Below are 17,639 nucleotides of genomic sequence, written 5' to 3'. Positions count from 1 at the left end.
CGTATTATTTTCTTAAACACTGTTTTGCTCCAAGATAAATTCTGGTTGGTATCACTTTATTTTTAACATGGGACAGTGATCCAGGCAGTGCTGGAAGATGAGGATATTTCACAGGGTCACAGATGAGAAGACCTAGGTGAATTCCTAGAGATTTTTCAAATACCCATCCCTCATTTTACAAATAAGAAAACTGAGACTCAGCCCTGCTCAAGCCCATGGACTTACTAGTGGAGAACTCTGCCAGTTTAGTGCTTTTTCCCTGATAGTGAAGATTCCCGGATGGAGGTATAAGGTTGGGAAACAAGGCATTTATTATAGCAGGTGTTGCTAGGGATGTTGCTGGGTGGCAGAAGTACTCAGTCTTCACTAAGATGTGAATATAGTAAAAGTAGCTTTTTGATTTCCTTGTAAGTGACCTCGCAAGCCACCCACCCTACCCCCCTGGCCAATAGGAACAACCTAGACTTTTCAAATAACAATATCTCCCTTAAGGTCCTAACAGGATTTTTGATTGGTTTGGAGCCTGGAATATTGAGCCAGATTGCTAGGTTAAAAATCTCACCTCTGGCATGTATTCTCTAGGTAACCTTGGCAAGTTTTTTTATGCCTCAGTTATGGTATCTGTAAAATGGGGGATAATGATAGAGCTGCTTCCTATGGTTATACAGAGGCTAATATCTATAGGTGCTTACAATAGTGCTTTGGGCATAATACGTGCTACATAAATATAAGCTACTTAATATTATTCAATGAATTTTTCTTTTTAGTACTTTTCATATGTGAAGAACTCACTGTAATTATTATAAATAAATATGTTAAAATTGTGCTTTCAAACGTCAAGAGTAAAAGCATGACCTCTAAATGGAAGGACATTTCAACGTACTTCTCAGGAGTTAAATAAAAGATACTAAAAAACATAAACAAACAAACAAAAACAATACCTCAGTCTCTTCCAGTTTGGTTGCCTTGAAGTTTAAACAGTGTCAATTCAAATTTCGACTCCCCATCAGCGTGGGCTGACTAGACGCTACAAGCAAATACTGTCTTAGGAAAGGCCTGTCAGGTTTTTATGGCAGAAGAGGAGGGTCCTCTGGACTGTTGCTCTTCTGGAACATGGTAAAACTGAGCTGACCACAAAGGTGCAGCTAGTTCAGTCTGGCCTTCTGAGGGTGCTAAGCTGGCACCGGCCCCCTAGAGCACATGACCCTTGGCTGAAAACTTCAGCCATAATGGCGTCTTTGTCCCAAACCTAGGCCTTTGAGACCTTTGAGACATTCAGATAATATGGTGAATACAGATGACCGTGGGATCAAGGGCTGTTTCCCTGGAGCAGAGTGTCAAGGTTACTGCAGGTCTTGAAGAGAACTCCAGCCTTGGACTCAGAGCCCCATACCATTTGGATAACTGCTTGGAGGCAGTGGCAGAGGGTGTGTAAGAGATGAATCCCAGGCAGAACTTCTGGCTTTACCCCAAGTCCAGCCATAGACATGGTGATTCAATTATCTGTTGGAGTGATCTACCCGGTATCTAACTTTTAAAACTATTTTCATTTTGAGATAACTGTAGATTAACATGCGATCGTAAGAAATCATGCAGAGATCTTATGTACCCTTTACCCAGTTCGCTCCTATAGTAACATCTTGCAAAGGAGCAGCACACTACCACAACCAGGATGTTAGCATTGCTACAGTCAAGGTACAGGATATTCCTATCAGCACAAGGATGGCTCATGCTGGCCTTTTATAGCCACACCAGCTTCTCTCCTACCTCCATTCCCTGCTCAACCCCGCAACCAGTTCTCCATTTCTGTAATTTTGTCATTTAAAATATATCATACAGATGGAATCATACAGTACGTAAACTTTTGGAATTGACTCTTTTAACTCAGCATAATTCTTTGGACATTCATCCAGGTCACTGCCTATATCAATAGTTTCTTCTTCTTATTGCTGAGCAGTATTCCATGATATGGATGTACTGTGGTTTGTTTAACCATTCACCCATTCAAGGACAGTCAAGTTGTTTCCAGGTTTTGGCTATTGCAAATAAAGTTATTATAAACATTCATGGACAGGTTTTGGTGTGAGCATAAGTTTTCACTTCTCTGGAACGAATGCTGAAGTGCGCAATATCTGGGTCATACGGTAGTTGCACATTTATTTTTTAAAGCAACTGCAAACTTTTCCAGCATGGCTGCACTATTTGGGGTTACCAAATGTAGGAGTGATCCACTTTCTCTACGTCTTCACCAGCATTTGGTGGTGTCATTATTTTTTATTTTAGTCATTCTGATGTGTAGTGATATCTCATGGCTTTTATTTTCATTTTCCTAATGGCTAATGATGTTGAACATATTTTTCATGTGCTTATTTGCCATCTGTATGGCCTCTTCGGTGAAATGTCTCTTCATGTCTTTTACCCATTTTCTAATTGGATTATTTGGTATTTTTACTGTTGAGTTTTCCAAGTTCTTTATATATTCTAGATACGAGTCCTTTGCTGGATATGTGGTTTGCAAATATTTTCTCACAAGTCTGTATCATGTTCTTTTAATCTAACAGGGTCTTTCACAGAGCAAACTTTCAAATTTTGATGACGTCTAATTTATCAGTTTTTCCTTTTATGAATCATACTTGGGCGTCAAGTCTAAGAGTTCTTTGTGTAGCCCTGGATTCCACAGATATTCTCCTGTTTTTTGTCTTTGTTTTTTCTGAAAGTATATAGGTTTCTGTTTTATTCGGTTATATTGTATTTTCATTTTGAGTTAATTATTGTGTAAGGTCAAGGTTCAATTTTTTTGTCTATAAATGTCCAGCCGTTCTGGCACTATTTATTGTAAAAGTCATGGAGGTTCCTGCAGAGTTGGAATCTAAACTGTGTAGCACTTAGTGAAGTGATTACATCTAAGGACCTCCAGAAGCATGGAACATCTGGGTGTGCCCTGTGTCCGAACATGTGTGCACACAGTTCTTCTTTGTATATGAGGACGGTTAGGTAGGCGATGCCAACGTTAATACTCAGGACCCCGAGATACAGAAGGAAATCATGCATGTGATCAGAACTCAGGTTTACACAAACTGAGGGGGCCCCAGCCCCTATGACATACCCCACTCTCCAGGATCCATCTACCCTCATAAAAAGGCTCAGGAACAGCAGGTGAGGCTACCCCAAGAAATCAAGGATCCATTACCAAGGGGCAGGAAAATGATAGAAGAGGCGGCCTCCGTGGTGGATATTGACCCAGGAACCACTCCATATTTGGATGACCCAGATTGACTCCCCACCCCTGATTTTCCCAGTTGACTTAACCGTGTTTGTAAGTAAAACTACTTTATGTTCTTTAGTTGTGGGGCAGCAAGAAAAAATGGAAAAGAGAAGTGGCTTCTCAGGACAGCTTCACCAAAGTGCCAGTGAATCCAACCCAATTGTTTGGAGTGAGAAAAATAATTCGTCAAGTAGTTAAGCATTCTTTCCAAAGTCTTGCAGAAACCTTGCACTTTTCTGCTCTTGGCACTTAGCACATTCCAGTTTCTTAACTCTGGAGTCTCAGTCTTCTCCTCTCCTTTATCCTCCTCCCCTTCTTCTTCCTTTTATTCCTTTTCCTTCTTCATCTTTCCTCCACTGACTTACTTTTGTACCACTGTAAAAAATCAATTGGGCAAGTGTGTGCATCTATCTCTAGGTTTTCTGGCCTACTAATACAGTGGATTATATTGATTAATTCCCAAATATTGAATAAGACTTGCATCCCTGGACTAAACTCTACTTAGCTATGGTGTATAATTCTTTGTCTATACTGTTGAATTCTATTTGCTAATATTTTGTTAAAGATTTTTGCATCATTATTCACAAGAAATATTGCTCTGCAGTTTTCTTATTTTGTACCGTCTTTGTTTGGTATGAGGATAATATTAGCTTCATAAAATGAGCTGGAAGTGATCTCTCCTTTTCTTTTCCTCTAAGAGATTGTGTAGAATTGGTATTAACTCTTCCTTAAATGTTTTGCAGAATTTTTCCAGTAAAACCCTCTGGGCTAGGAGATCTCTTTTGGAGGAACTTTTAAAAATTACAAATTCAGTTTCCTTAATGGAAAAGGAAATTATCAGTTTCATATTTGGTGAGTCATTATAGCTTGTGCTTTTGAAGAATTGGTCCATTTCATCTGTGTTGTCAAATTTATGTAAGTTTTTTTTATAGTATTCCCTTAATATCTTTTTGATGTTTGTAGTGGTATCTTTTATTTCATTCCTGATATTGGTAATTTGTGTCTTCTCTTCTTTTTCTTTGTCAGTCTTGGTAGAAGTTTGTCAAGTTTATCGATCTTTTTGAAGAGCCAGGGTTTGTGTCATTGATTTTCTCTATTGTCTTTCCTGTTTTCATTTTCATTGATTTCTGTTCTCATCTTCATTGTTTCCTTTCTTCTGCTTGCTTTGGGTTTATTTGCTTCTCTTTTTCTACATTATTGTGGTGGGATCTTAGATTATTGATTTAGGACTTTGCCTCTTTTCTAATATATGCCTTTGGTGCTACAAATGTCCCTCTCAGCCCTACTTTTAACAGCATCCACAATTTTGCTGTGCTGAATTTTAATTTTCATTCAGTTTCATGTATTAATTTCTCTTGAGATTTTCTCTTTGGCCTTTGAATTATTTAGAACTATGATGTTTAGTTTGCAAATGCTGGGAGATTTTTTTCCATTATCTTTCAATTATCAAGTTCTAGTTTAATTCCACTGTGCTTAAAGAACATATACTGTATGAGTTCAATTCTTTTAAACTTGTTGAAGGTTTTTTTTTTTTTTTTCATGGCCCAGGATATGGTTTATGTTGACATGCATTCAGCGGACACTTGCAAAGCATGTGTATTCTATTGTTGTTGGATTCAGTGTTCGGTGAATACCAGTTAGATCTTATTATTTGATGGTATTGTTGAGTTCTTATATATCCTTGCTGATTTTCTGCCTGCCTGTTCTACCAGTTGTTAAGAAAAGGGTTTGAAGTCTCCAAATATAATTGTGGATAAGTCTAAATATCTTTTCGTTTATACCTAATTTTGCTTGGTACATAGACATTTTGGATTCCTATACAATGTCCCTCTCTGTCTCTGGTAGTTTTCTATGTTCTGAAGTCTGCATTATCTGATGTTAATATACCATCCCTGCTTTCTTTTGATTAACGTTTCCATGATATATCTTTTCTGCTCACTTTACTTTCAACCCGCCTAGAGTTATGTTTGAAGTGAACTTATCTTATAGACAGCATATAATCAGGTCATTTAAAAAGATCCTCTCTTCCAATCTCTATTTAGACCATTTACATTTAATGTAATTATTGATATATTCAGACTTAAGTCTGCCATTTCATTTTTGTTTTCTATTTGTTCTCTTTATTTCTTTTTTTCTGCCTTCCTGTTGGTTATTTTAGAATTCCATTTTGATTTACTTATAGTGTTTTTAAAGATCGCTGTATAGCTTTTAAAGTGGTTGTTCTAGGTATTATGCTATATGTACATAACTTATTACAGTCTATTGGTGTCATCATTTTGCCAGTTCAAGTAAAGTATAGAAACCTTACCTCCCTTTACATCCCTTTACTCTCCCCCTTTAAAAATATAATTTTCTGGCACTTTCCTGGTGGTCCAGTGGTTAAGACTCTGCGCTGCCAATGCAGGTGGGTGTCAGTTCGCTCCCTGGTTGGGGAACTAAGATCCCACATGCTGTGCGGTGCAGCCAAAAGATAAAAAAACAAAAACAAGAACAAATATATATATAGAACAAGTTGGGAAGAAATATTTGTAACATATATAATAAAAGTTAAATATATATATATATATATATATATAATTTTCTTATTTCCTCTACACATATTTAGAACCAGACAATATTATAACTTTTGCTTCTCCAATCAAACATAATTCAGAAAACTCAAGAGTAGAAGGAAAATCTATTATATTTACCCATATTTTTGCTTACTGGCTCTTTCTTTCTTCCTGATGTTTAGAGAACTTCCTTTAGCCATTCTTTCAGGGTTGGTCTGCTGGTGACAAATTCTTTTAGTTTTCCTTCATCTGAGAGTGTCTTCATTTCACGAAGGATACTTCTCCTGGATATAGGACTTTTTCTTTTGGCACTTAAAAATATTGTGATACATGATTTCTGATGAGAAATCCACTGTCATTTGAATTGTTTTTCCTCTATAGGTACAGTGTTTCTCTTTTGCTGTTTTTCAAGATTTTTTTCTTCGTCTTTTGTTTTTAGGAGTTTGACTATCATGTGCCTTAGGGTGGATTACTTTGCATTTATCCTGTTTGGGATTTGCTTAGATTTTTGAATCTATAGGTTTATATCTTTTGTCAAACTTGGGAAGTTTTCAGCCATTATTTTTGGGAGAACTTTCTTCAGTCCTCCCTCTCCTCTCCTGTCTTTCCAGAGACATTCTGATGACATGCATGTTAAACCTTTTATTATATAGAACAGGTCCCTGAGGCTCTGTTCAGTTTTTATTTCAGCATATTTTCTTTCTATTATTTAGATTGGTAATTTCTATCCTATCTTCCAGTTTACTGATTCTTTCCTCTGCCCTCTCTACTCTTCAGCTCATCTACTGAGTCTTTTGCTTTGGTTATTGTATTTTTCTCTTCTAAAATTTCCATTTGTTTCTTCCTGTATCTTCTTTTTGTTTGCTGAGATTTTCTTTTTTTAATGTGTTTTTGTAATTGCTCATATAAGTATTTTTATCATGCTTTAAAATCTTTGTCGAATAATTTTAACATATCTCCCATGTAGCTGTTGCCATCTTTTGATTGTTTTCTTTCATTCAGTTTGGGACCTTCCTGGTTCTTGGTATGACGGTGTAGTGGCTTGAATAATGTTCCCCATAAATTCATGTTCACCTGGAACCTCAGAATGTAACCTTATTTGGAAATAGGGTCTTTGCAGATGTAATTGGTTAAGGTGAGGTCATAGTGTATTAGAGTGAGCCCTAAATTCAATGACTAGTGTCCTTATAAAAAGAGAACACACAGCGACACACATAAGGAAAATAGCCATGTGATGAGAGAGGCAGAGATTGAAGTGATGCAGCTACAAGGAATGGAAGGGGCCATCAGAAACTAGAAAAAGGCAAGGAAGAGACTTCAGAGGGAACATGTTCTTGCTGACATTCTGATTTCTGGCTTCTAGCTTCCAGAACTGTGAGTGAATAAATTTCTGTTGTTTAAGCTATCGAATTTGTGATACTTTGTTATGGCAGTCCTAATACAGTTGGTATGACAAGTAATTTTTATTGAAACCTGGACATTTGGGATATATGTTTTGAGACTTTGGATCTTATTTCAACCTTCTGTTTTAGCTGGCTTCCTCTGACACTGCTCTTGCTGGGGACGGAGTGGTAGACACTGCTTCATTACTGCCAGGTGAGGGTAGAAGTTCAGGTCCTACTCGGCCTCTGTTGACAGTCAAGGGAGGATGCTCTTCATTACTCCTAGGTGTTCTCTGACACCACCCCAGTGGGGAGAGGGATGAATGCCTTGTTACTTCAGGGTGAGAGTATTAGTCTGTGCTCTCTATCTGGTCTCAACCAATACCAGAGCTAGGGAGTAGGGGGGTCAGGAGGAGGAACTACCACCCAGCAAGGATGAAATTCCAGCAAAGGGGTTAGGATGCTTTGTTACAGCTTGGCGATTGTGGAAGTCTAGGCCCCCAATTCAGCCTTTGCTGGTGAAGATGGGGTCAGTATTTTTTCTGTAATGTTTGATGCTGGTAAAGCTCTTATTGTCTAAAAGTTTTCTATCTTTCTAGACTGCCTTTTTCCTGTCCTTAGAGAAAGCAGACCTTTGTTGGGGTCCTTTTTGTCTGTGTTTGTGGATTGCCACCTTCTTCCACTCTGAGTCTGCAATATATGAGACAAAAGGAAAACCCAGGGAACTCACCACTGTGTCATCTCCTCACTCTCAAGATCCCTAGCTGGTCTGCTTTCTTTGCTTCACCTTTCAGTCTTTTTACATTTGTTTTGTATATAACATCCAGGATTTTTTAGTTATACGTAGCAGGAAGAATGGGGAAAATATGTCTACTCCATATCCCTAGAAGTAGAAATCCTCTGAGCTCCTAACTTTTTATTTCCTTGACCTCCTCAACTTTCTTCCCATTGTCCTTCATTCTCATTCACTGGCAAAACCCAAACTTTGTAACAGCCTAATTCTCTGCCTTCTTCTATGTTTAGGCAGCTAAGTATGAAGAAGAAAAATTGCACAGTGGAGGGAATTGGTGCACCAAAATTCCATGGTATAAAATTTCCAATTGCCCCCATGCTGCCAGCCATGCCTACTGTGTTTATTGTCAGCCCTCTGTTTCTCTCTCCCATTCCTCACACAAGTCACTGAAGCCACCTCCTCCATCCCCTTTCCTAACATCTCACCACCTACCTCACTCACTCTCACCTGCTACCTCATGAAGAAAACGGAAGCCATCAGGTAGGACTGACTCTGCACCTACAATCTTGCACACATCTGCATTCATTCTTACTTTCCTCCCATGATGGAGGATGAAGCCTCTCCTTCTAAAGCCAGTCTCTGCATCTGAGCTATGTAGCCCATCATGGCCTGCACACTCAGTAACCTTGCTCATCAATTATTGCCTCTCTTCTAGTATGGCCTCAACGTCATCCCTCCTAAGAAGCTTATCTTATATCATTAAAAAAATCCCCCTTGCTTCCTTCCCTTCTCATTACCTATCTACTTCTCTTCCCCATTTCAAAGCAAGGATTCTTAAATGTGCTTTCTATACTAGCTGTCTATACTTCCTGACATCTCATTCTCTCCTCAATCAACTGTGGTATCATATCTGCCCTTATAATGTTGAAACAATTCTTGCCAAGGTCTCCAAAGGCATTTATCACTGAAGCCAGCGGACACCTTTCAACCTTACCTTACTTGACATCTTTATAGTATTTGCACAATTGAACATTATCTTCTTTTTTAAAAAAAACCTCCCTTCTCTTGGCCTCTTCTGTTTTCCCTTAATCTCTCTGGCTACTCTCTTTGGTCTCCACCAAGTTTCCCCTTTCTCTGCCAGTGTTCCCTTTTTTAGGCTTCCCTTTTTACACAGTAAGTCTGAACACTCATCTAACCCTTGGCTCCTCACTCTCCTTATTCCCTACATCTAATACATCACCACATCCTTCATTCAACTTCCTTTGTGTATTACTCAGCTCGGGCTGCCATAACAAAGTACCACAGACCGGCTATAGCTTAAACACAGAAATTTATTTTCCCACAGTTCTGACGGTTAGAAGTCCAAAATCAAAGCATGTTCAGTTTCTGGTGAGGACTCTCTTCCAGGCTTCTAGAGGACTGCCTTCTTAATTTGCCCTCACATGGTGAAGAGAGAATGCAAGCTTTCTGGTGTTTCTTCTCATAAGGGCACTAATCCCATCATGCGGGGGGGGGCACCCTCATGACCTCATCTAAACCTGGTTATCTCCCGAAGTCCCCATCTCCACATACCATCACATTGGGCTTTAGGGGAAGAGGGGTACACAAGTCAGTCCCTAGCACATTGCTCTGAAATTCTTTTGCCTTTTCCATCTCTACTGCCATTTTTTCTTACCTAGATTATTTCAATAGTTTCCCAGCTGGCCTCTCTGCCTACATTATCCCACTCAAAGCTGTTCCCCATTCTGTAGCTAGACTGTTACATCTGAGGCAGAAATCAGGCCTCATAAGTCCCCTGCAAAAAATACTTCAGTCATTTTTGATAGACTTTCTATAAAGTATACATATCTTACTATAGCATGGAAATCCCTCCATGTTTGGGCTCCTGCTTATCTCTCTAACCCATCTCTCTTCCCACCCCTTTGTACTCAGTGATACCTCCATAGTACAATCCTCAGGGTTTGCTAAACACACCATGATTATTAACGCTTCCTCATTCTCAGGACTCAACTCAGATGACACCTCCTCTAACAAGCCCTCCATGACCCTTAGTCTGGATGAGGTGCTTTTTCTAAGTAGCTCACTGTGATTCTTTCTTTCATAGCACTTAGCCCACTTCATATAGTTGTGTTTTACTTGTCGGTCTCCCCCACTTGGCTATAAGCTCCTTGAGGGCAGTAGGTGGTCCCAACTCCTCACTCTATTCCAAGTATAGGTGCAATTCTGAGCACAAGTAGATATTTCATGTTTGCTTCTTAGGTGCAACTTCTGTTTTTATTGATGAAAAAACTAACAAGAGAACATAAGCTATCACTCCACCAAAGCCAAGCTAGCGAGAAGACCAGAAACCAACAAATGTCACTATCAATGAGTCAGCTGTCAGAGTCTCCAGGCCTAGCACTGATACTATAGAAAAAGGTGACCTTAATCAAATTATTTCACTTCTTTGGGCCTTCATCTGTAAAATGAAAGGGTTGGACTAAATCACCTTCTAAGTTTCCTTCTAATGCTAATGTTTTATAATTCCATGTAAGGAGACCATAAGTGTCTGGTTGGAATGTCTCAGAAATCACCAGCCTGGGATATTTCTTACTCTACCATAAAGAAATCTGAGGATAGCCTGGGTTTATAAAGAACCCAGGCAATCAGGGTTTCTCTTCACTGCCCATTCATTTCTTTGTTAATTCAACATTTATTGAACACCTAATCTGTACCAAGCATATAATGCTTTTCAGTTTAGAAAATTTCATAAGTGCTGATAAACAATAAGTAAGAAGGACAAAATTCTCTGTGAGGACAGTTTGACATATGATTTTCCAAATTTCAGACAGAAACACGGTGACTTCATAGGGGAAAACGCTACAGAAGGTTCTATAAGAACTGCTCCATTCAATTGCATTTAGAAATGGTTATGTAACTGTTACATTGAACAAGTGTGACTCATAGGATGTAATCAATCATAAAGCAACACCTCAAATTTATTCCACAGAGTTAGCACTTTCTCTGCTCTTGGGTGAAATTTAGATCAAATTTTTATTCTTCTAGTCACTTCCAGGCAATATATCCTTTGGCCAGTAATTAACGTGTCTGGATTCATGTCACAGTAAAAACGTCAACAGGTTTCTCCCATCCCCATCTCAGCCTCCTACAAAGAGCTACAACTGGGTTAGGAGAGCAACCCATGTGCCCTTTCTTTTCTGATCCCTGCCCCCTGGAGTTTTCAGAAGGTGACTGCACACTTCTCTGTGGTTAGATTACTGGGAGGAAGATAAGGAGAGGGGAGCAAGAAAGTTCTTCCTTGCCTGGTAGTCGTGTGAAGAGCTAGTATCAGAGTTCTTTGGCCTTGACAGATATACCAAGTTGCCTCTCTTGTTGGTTTGTATGAGTTTTCCGGAGATGCTCCAGGGTAGGGCTTCTCTCACCTGGATTTCCCTGCAGATGAATGGATACATCTTAATATGGCCAATCACTTACTCTTTCCTGGGACCCCAGGAATCTGGTACCAGCTCCATATTTTTGTTCATCTGGTTACCCATCCAAATGACCCTCTTAGAAAGGATGCAAGGGCTTCCCTGGTGGCGCAGTGGTTGAGAGTACGCCTGCCGATGCAGGGGACACGGGTTCGTGCCCCGGTCTGGGAAGATCCCACATGCCGCGGAGCGGCTGGGCCTGTGAGCCATGGCCGCTGAGCCTGCGCGTCTGGAGCCTGCGCTCCGCAACGGGAAAGGCCACAACAGTGAGAGGCCCACGTACCGCAAAAAAAAAAAAAAAAAAAAAAAAGAAAGGATGCAAGATAACCCCATGTCTGCTTTCCCTTGTGAGTGGCCCACATCTGATTCAATGGAACCACTCACATTTTATTTGCCCCCAGAGATTTAGAAAGATTGGTTGGGGGGAGGACACCCAGCCCACAGACTACTCTATACAAAACAACCCTCACGGCCTTCCCTGGTGGAGCAGTGGTTGAGAGTCCGCCTGCCGATGCAGGGGACACGGGTTAGTGCCCGTCCGGGAAGATCCCACATGCCGCGGAGCGGCTAGGTCCGTGAGCCATGGCCGCTGAGCCTGCGCGTCCGGAGCCTGTGCTCCGCAACGGAAGAGGCCACAGCAGTGAGAGGCCCGCGTACCGCAAAAAACAAAACAAAACAAAAACCCTCACCTCGAATCTCTAGTTTTCATTTTTAATTTACTTTGTATTTATTATACGTAAGGGGTTGAAAAGCCATGTAATCAGATTTTGACAACTTGTGTTGCAAATTTTGCAACATGGAGGTCTTATACCTCACTTTAAAATGTGAAATCAATGTCTGAGTGGTTTACCTGAAACTTTCAGTCTTTTACAGTTCTACCTGCCTTGTGATGCCAGAATGACCAGTTTCTAATCCCATCTTTGGTCTAGACTTGCCGTATCACGTGACAAGTAGCCTTTTCCTCCACTAGCTTCATCATCTAAGGGAAAGTTAATATCAATCCTTTATGAAATTTCAAGTACTTACTTGCATAATCTGGAGATTCCTAGGGCTGCCACAACAGAATACCATACACTGGGTGGTTTAAACAAGTGAAATTTATATCTGACAGTCCTAGAGGCTAGAAGTCCGAAATCAAAGTGTCAGCAAGGCTACATCCCCCCAAAGGCTCTGAGATTAGAATCTGTACTGAGCCTCTCTTCTACCTTCTTATGGTTACTGTAAATCTTTGGCTTACAGCTGGATCACTCCAATTTCTCCCTCTGTCTTCATTTGATGATCTTCCTGTACATCCGTGTCTCTGCAGGATCTTCTTATAAGAACACCAGTCATTGGATTTAGGGCCCACCCTAATCCAGTATGACATCATCTTACTTTGACTACATCTGCAAAGACCCTATTTCCAAATAAGGTCATATTCGCAGGTTCCGAGTGATCATGGATCTGGGGGGTGGGGGTAACACTATACAGTCCAGTACAGGTACTGTAATATTTTCTATAGAAAGGTTTAATATCAGTACAAATATGATGTTGCATGGTTTTTTTCCCCCCAAATATTGTTTTTAAAACTAGGGAGATTACATCAATTTTGGAAAGGCCTATGGAAATGGGTACCTCTGGGTTGCACTGGAGTTCACTGCACAGCGGTAGTCATAATCATAGAGGAATATGACAAAGGAGGCAAACAAACAGCTTAATAAGCATGGGTACGTATCGTATGAGAGAATCAAAGCAAGCTAATAATAGCTACCCTAGAGATGAGCTAGCGATGCTTTTTCCACAGCTGAATCCTCAGAGGGATGATGTAGTATTTGTTGATTTTGCCATGTGACTTGTAAAAACAAAAGAGATACAAAGAAGACAAATGACATTGTAATTTTGAGTGGTTTGACCGTAACTGCACATACTAAAGTTATCATAGCACTAGTAGTGATGTGTTGTTGTATGTAATCATCACTTTTTAAGCCTCTGCAACATTTTAGACAGTTTTCCTGAGAGTATTTCCCCCCCGTACCAGGTTTCCCCTTTTCCAAAAGTTTGAATGGTTTGTTGGAACCCTGTTCAAATAATGACATAACATCAGGCATAAAACTGAAAGCAACTAAAGGAGAGTTTTCATGTTATCCATCAAAATTGTTTTTTGGTTTTATTGGGTTTTTTTGCCATACATGGGCCTCTCACTGTTGTGGCCTCTCCTGTTGCGGAACACAGGCTCTGGACGCGCAGGCCTAGTGGCCATGGCTCACGGGCCCAGCCGCTCCGCGGCATGTGGGATCCTCCCGGACCAGGGCACGAACCCGTGTCGCCTGCATCGGCAGGCGAACTCTCAATCACTGTGCCACCAGGGAAGCCCAAAATTGGGTTTTTTATACTAACTTCAAATACAGTTTCTTCATGATTTATCAATAAAGTCTATCCTGAGAAAATCTGGACCTTCAGAAAAGTGCAATGAATAGGTCTATTTCCTATCCATATCCTCTTGCTAATCTTGAGGAACTTCTTCCTGGACCTTTGATTTTGCTTGGCCAAGACTGCTTTTTGGAAAATCATATATTTATCCATCTCTGCTCATTCAATGAGATTGTCATGCAACTTTGGAAACTTGGAGTGACTTCATTAAATAGTATGTATTTCTTATTCAAAATGATTTGAGACATTTTTAATTACTACTTCTCCTTCTACTTTACATGGAACTTCTTTTCTGACCGTGGCAAATGCTGCCACGTGCCTACCTTTGTATGTACAGAGTCAGTGGATACTTATCCATTCTTTCGCTGCAGACGATTGATGCCAAATTGAAATCTTCCTTTGGGTAATTGTTTTCTTTGTGTCTTACTGTGTTATCGCCTCTTTACTGCAATTTGTATTTTCTTTTGTAAGACATTTGATTCTTGTGAAAGTGTTACGTATGTAAGTAACGGAAACAACACCCACACCATTACTTAGCTCCTGTGGGCGCTGCCACACTTCTTTCTGTTTTCTTTCTTCTTTTTCGTCTTATTCATTTTTCTTTTTTTAATCACCATAAGAATAGTTCTTAGGAATAGAAGTGATGCAACAGTCTTAAAGATATAGTCAGTGGTCTATTAATTAGTGGAGAGTAATTTTTATATAAAAATTGGCCTCTATAACTGACGGCCAACCTGATTGTTGTGAACTTCATACCGTTTTGTGCTGGCTTAAAACACGGTAGCGGATGTGATACAGTTTGTATAATGTTCCACAATAAATTGAGCATGGCAGGACGTATAACACCATCAGTCAAAGTGAAATGGTTATATGGTAACCAGGGAAATTATTGAGCTTCTATGTGGATTGGCCTGTTTTGATAAAGTAAGTCAGGCCACAAAGATTTTTCTCCACCTTGGAAAAAGGACCCAAAAGTACCAGTTATGCAAAACCACTGGGCCCGTTTGTAGTCATTAGTCGTCCAGGACTTTTAGGATATCTTTTACCTGAAGGGCTCCAAGGGCAATGCTTGGAATCTCAAGGTCTACACACAAGCAGTGCCATGAAGTCCCAGTGTTACAGAAGTTAAGAGAGAGAAGGGGCTGAGGTCTGCTTCCCTCATTCTCTGCTGGCCTCCTTCTCTTTTGTAGGAGACATTTGTGTGCTAGGCAGGTTGGGACCACATCAGCTCAGGCCATGGGAAGGGGGAAGAAGCCAAGATCCAGTGTGACAGAGGGGACAGAGCGTTTGTCTTCAGAAGCTGGCCCATCCCCAGGAGGCAGCAAGGCAGACCAGTGTGCAGCGGTCGAAGGGCATGACTAACACAGATTGGGCCAGACTGTTAGGATATCTGAGTGCATCCTCTCTGCCAGCAGTTCTGGAATAAGTCCTGGTGACAATAGTCAAAATCAGGCACAGTTCCAGGTGATTGGTCCAGTCACAGCAGGTCCCCAGCAGAAGCTGAGAAGGGAGTAGAAAAGTACATCCTGCTTCCCAGAGGAATGGGCAGAGCAAGAATTTGGCAAAGCACGAGGACCCGAGCTGAGGAAGCTGGGGTCCAGGGCTAGGATCCAATCCCTGCTGAGAACTGACATGCGTAGCAGAGAAACTGAGGCCAACTGGAGTCCCAAGGCTTTGGCCAAAGTGGTAAGAGAACTCTGAGACTCAGCATCTACAGGAGGAACCAGATTTCCGGGTCTCTAGGCAACCAAACCAGTTTTGTTTATTAATAGGTCTAAGGCTGATGACACCAATCAGGACTGGCTCAGACTGGTTGGGGGCGACTAAGAGCTTCTGGAACTTTAATGTGCATAAGAATTACCTGGGGATCTTGTTAAAATGAAGATTCTGATTGGGTGAATCTGAGTGGGGCCACTATTCTGAATTTCTAATAAGATCCCAAGTGATACTGCTGGTTTTATAGAAAAGCAAAACTCAGAGAATGCACATTTGCTGTCATGTGCTCCCCCCCCGCCCCCACTGCTCTCCACCCATTTCACCTGCCCAATCAGCTGTCCCTCCTCCCCAGCCCTCTTCCTAGTCATATCTCACCATCTTCTTTTCCTTTTCTTTTCCCCTGTCTTCCCAACCCCTTTGTCCTGCTGCACTGCTCTGTCAAGACCATCAACAGAAAAAGAGTTTCTGTTTAGCTACTAGAAGGGGCAAGATAGCAAAAGCCAGAAACATTTTCCCCGTTGTCAGCACACAACTAAATGCTTTTATGTTTGAGAGAAATAATTAGTCCAGATTAATCTCTTTTTCAGTCTCATGAAGAGCAAAAAGAATATGTGACCTTTCCCTCCTAATATAATCCAACAGTTAAGAAATTTCTTCTGAATGCTCGCTTTGACAACATATATACTAAAGTTGGAACAGTGCAGAGAAGATGATCACAGCCCCTGTGTAAAAATGACACACAAATTTCTGAAGCTTTCCATATTTTAAAAAAGACATTAAAATAGACATAAATTAATGGAGAAATATACTGTGTTTATGAAAGAGAGGAACCAATATAGTAAAATCTTCAATTCTACTCAAATTAATCTATAAAAAGAATGCAAATCCAATAAAAATCCCAACAGAGTTTTAGTAAAACCTAATTCTTAAATTCAAATAAAAGAGCAAATGGCCAAGAATAGCTCAGAAAAATTTGAAGATAAAGAATAGAGTGGGGAAAAGAAAGAAAACTACAGGCCAATATCACTGATGAACATAGATGCAAAAATCCTCAACAAAATACTAGCAAACAGAATCCAACAGCACATTAAAAGGATCATAGACCATGATCAAGTGGGGTTTATTCCAGGAATGCAAGGATTCTTCAATACACGCAAATCAATCAGTGTGATAAACCATATTAACAAATTGAAGGAGAAAAACCATATGATCATCTCAATAGATGCAGAAAAAGCTTTTGACAAAATTCAACATGATTTATAATAAAAACCCTCCAGAAAGTAGGCATAGAGGGAACTTACCTCAACATAATAAAGGCCGTATATGACAAACCCACAGCCAGCATCGTTCTCAATGGTGAAAATCTGAAACCATTTCCTCTAAGACCAGGAACAAGACAAGGTTGTCCACTCTCACCACTATTATTCAACATAGTTTTGGAAGTTTTAGCCACAGCAATCAGAGAAGAAAAAGAAATAAAAGGAATCCAAAATGGAAAAGAAGTAATGCTGTAACTGTTTGCAGATGACATGATACTCTATATAGAGAATCCTAAAGATACTACCAGAAAACTACTAGAGCTAACCAATGAATTTGGTAATGTAGCAGGATACAAAATTAATGCACAGAGATCTCTTGCATTCCTATACACTAATGATGACAAATCTGAAAGAGAAATTAAGGAAACACTCCCATTTACCATTGCAACCAAAAGAATAAAATACCTCGGAATAAACCTACCTAAGGAGACAAAAGACCTGTATGCAGAACACTATAAGACACTGATGAAAGAAATTAAAGATGATACAAACAGATGGAGAGATATACCATGTTCTTGGATTGGAAGAATCAACATTGTGAAAGTGACTCTACTACCCAAAGCAATCTACAGATTCAATGCAATCCCTATCAAACTACCAATGGCATCTTTCACAGAACTAGAACAAAAAATTTCACAATTTGTATGGAAACACAAAAGACCCCGAATAGCCAAAGCAATTTTGAGAAAGAAAAACGGAGCTGGAGGAATCAGGCTCCCTGACTTCAGACTATACTACAAAGCTACAGTAATCAAGACAGTATGGTACTGGCACAAAAACAGAAATATAGATC

General features: G+C 40.1%; 1 non-coding gene across 1 annotated transcript; it reads left to right on the top strand.

Moving 5' to 3' along the window:
• The first annotated feature begins 16,187 nt into the window (after nucleotides 1-16,187).
• LOC115802118 (U6 spliceosomal RNA) lies at nucleotides 16,188-16,294 on the top strand. Its single transcript, XR_004022505.1, has one exon. It is a non-coding gene; the product is annotated as a U6 spliceosomal RNA (small nuclear RNA).
• The last annotated feature ends 1,345 nt before the right edge of the window (nucleotides 16,295-17,639 follow it).

This window comes from Delphinapterus leucas, chromosome 10 (assembly GCF_059928025.1).
Source record: "Delphinapterus leucas isolate spDelLeu-1000000601 "Yukka" chromosome 10, BTC_Dleu_Yukka2, whole genome shotgun sequence".
Classification (NCBI taxonomy): Eukaryota; Metazoa; Chordata; class Mammalia; order Artiodactyla; family Monodontidae; genus Delphinapterus; species Delphinapterus leucas.
Note: the sequence above shows the minus strand (reverse complement) of the source record. Positions and strands in the feature narration are given on the sequence as shown.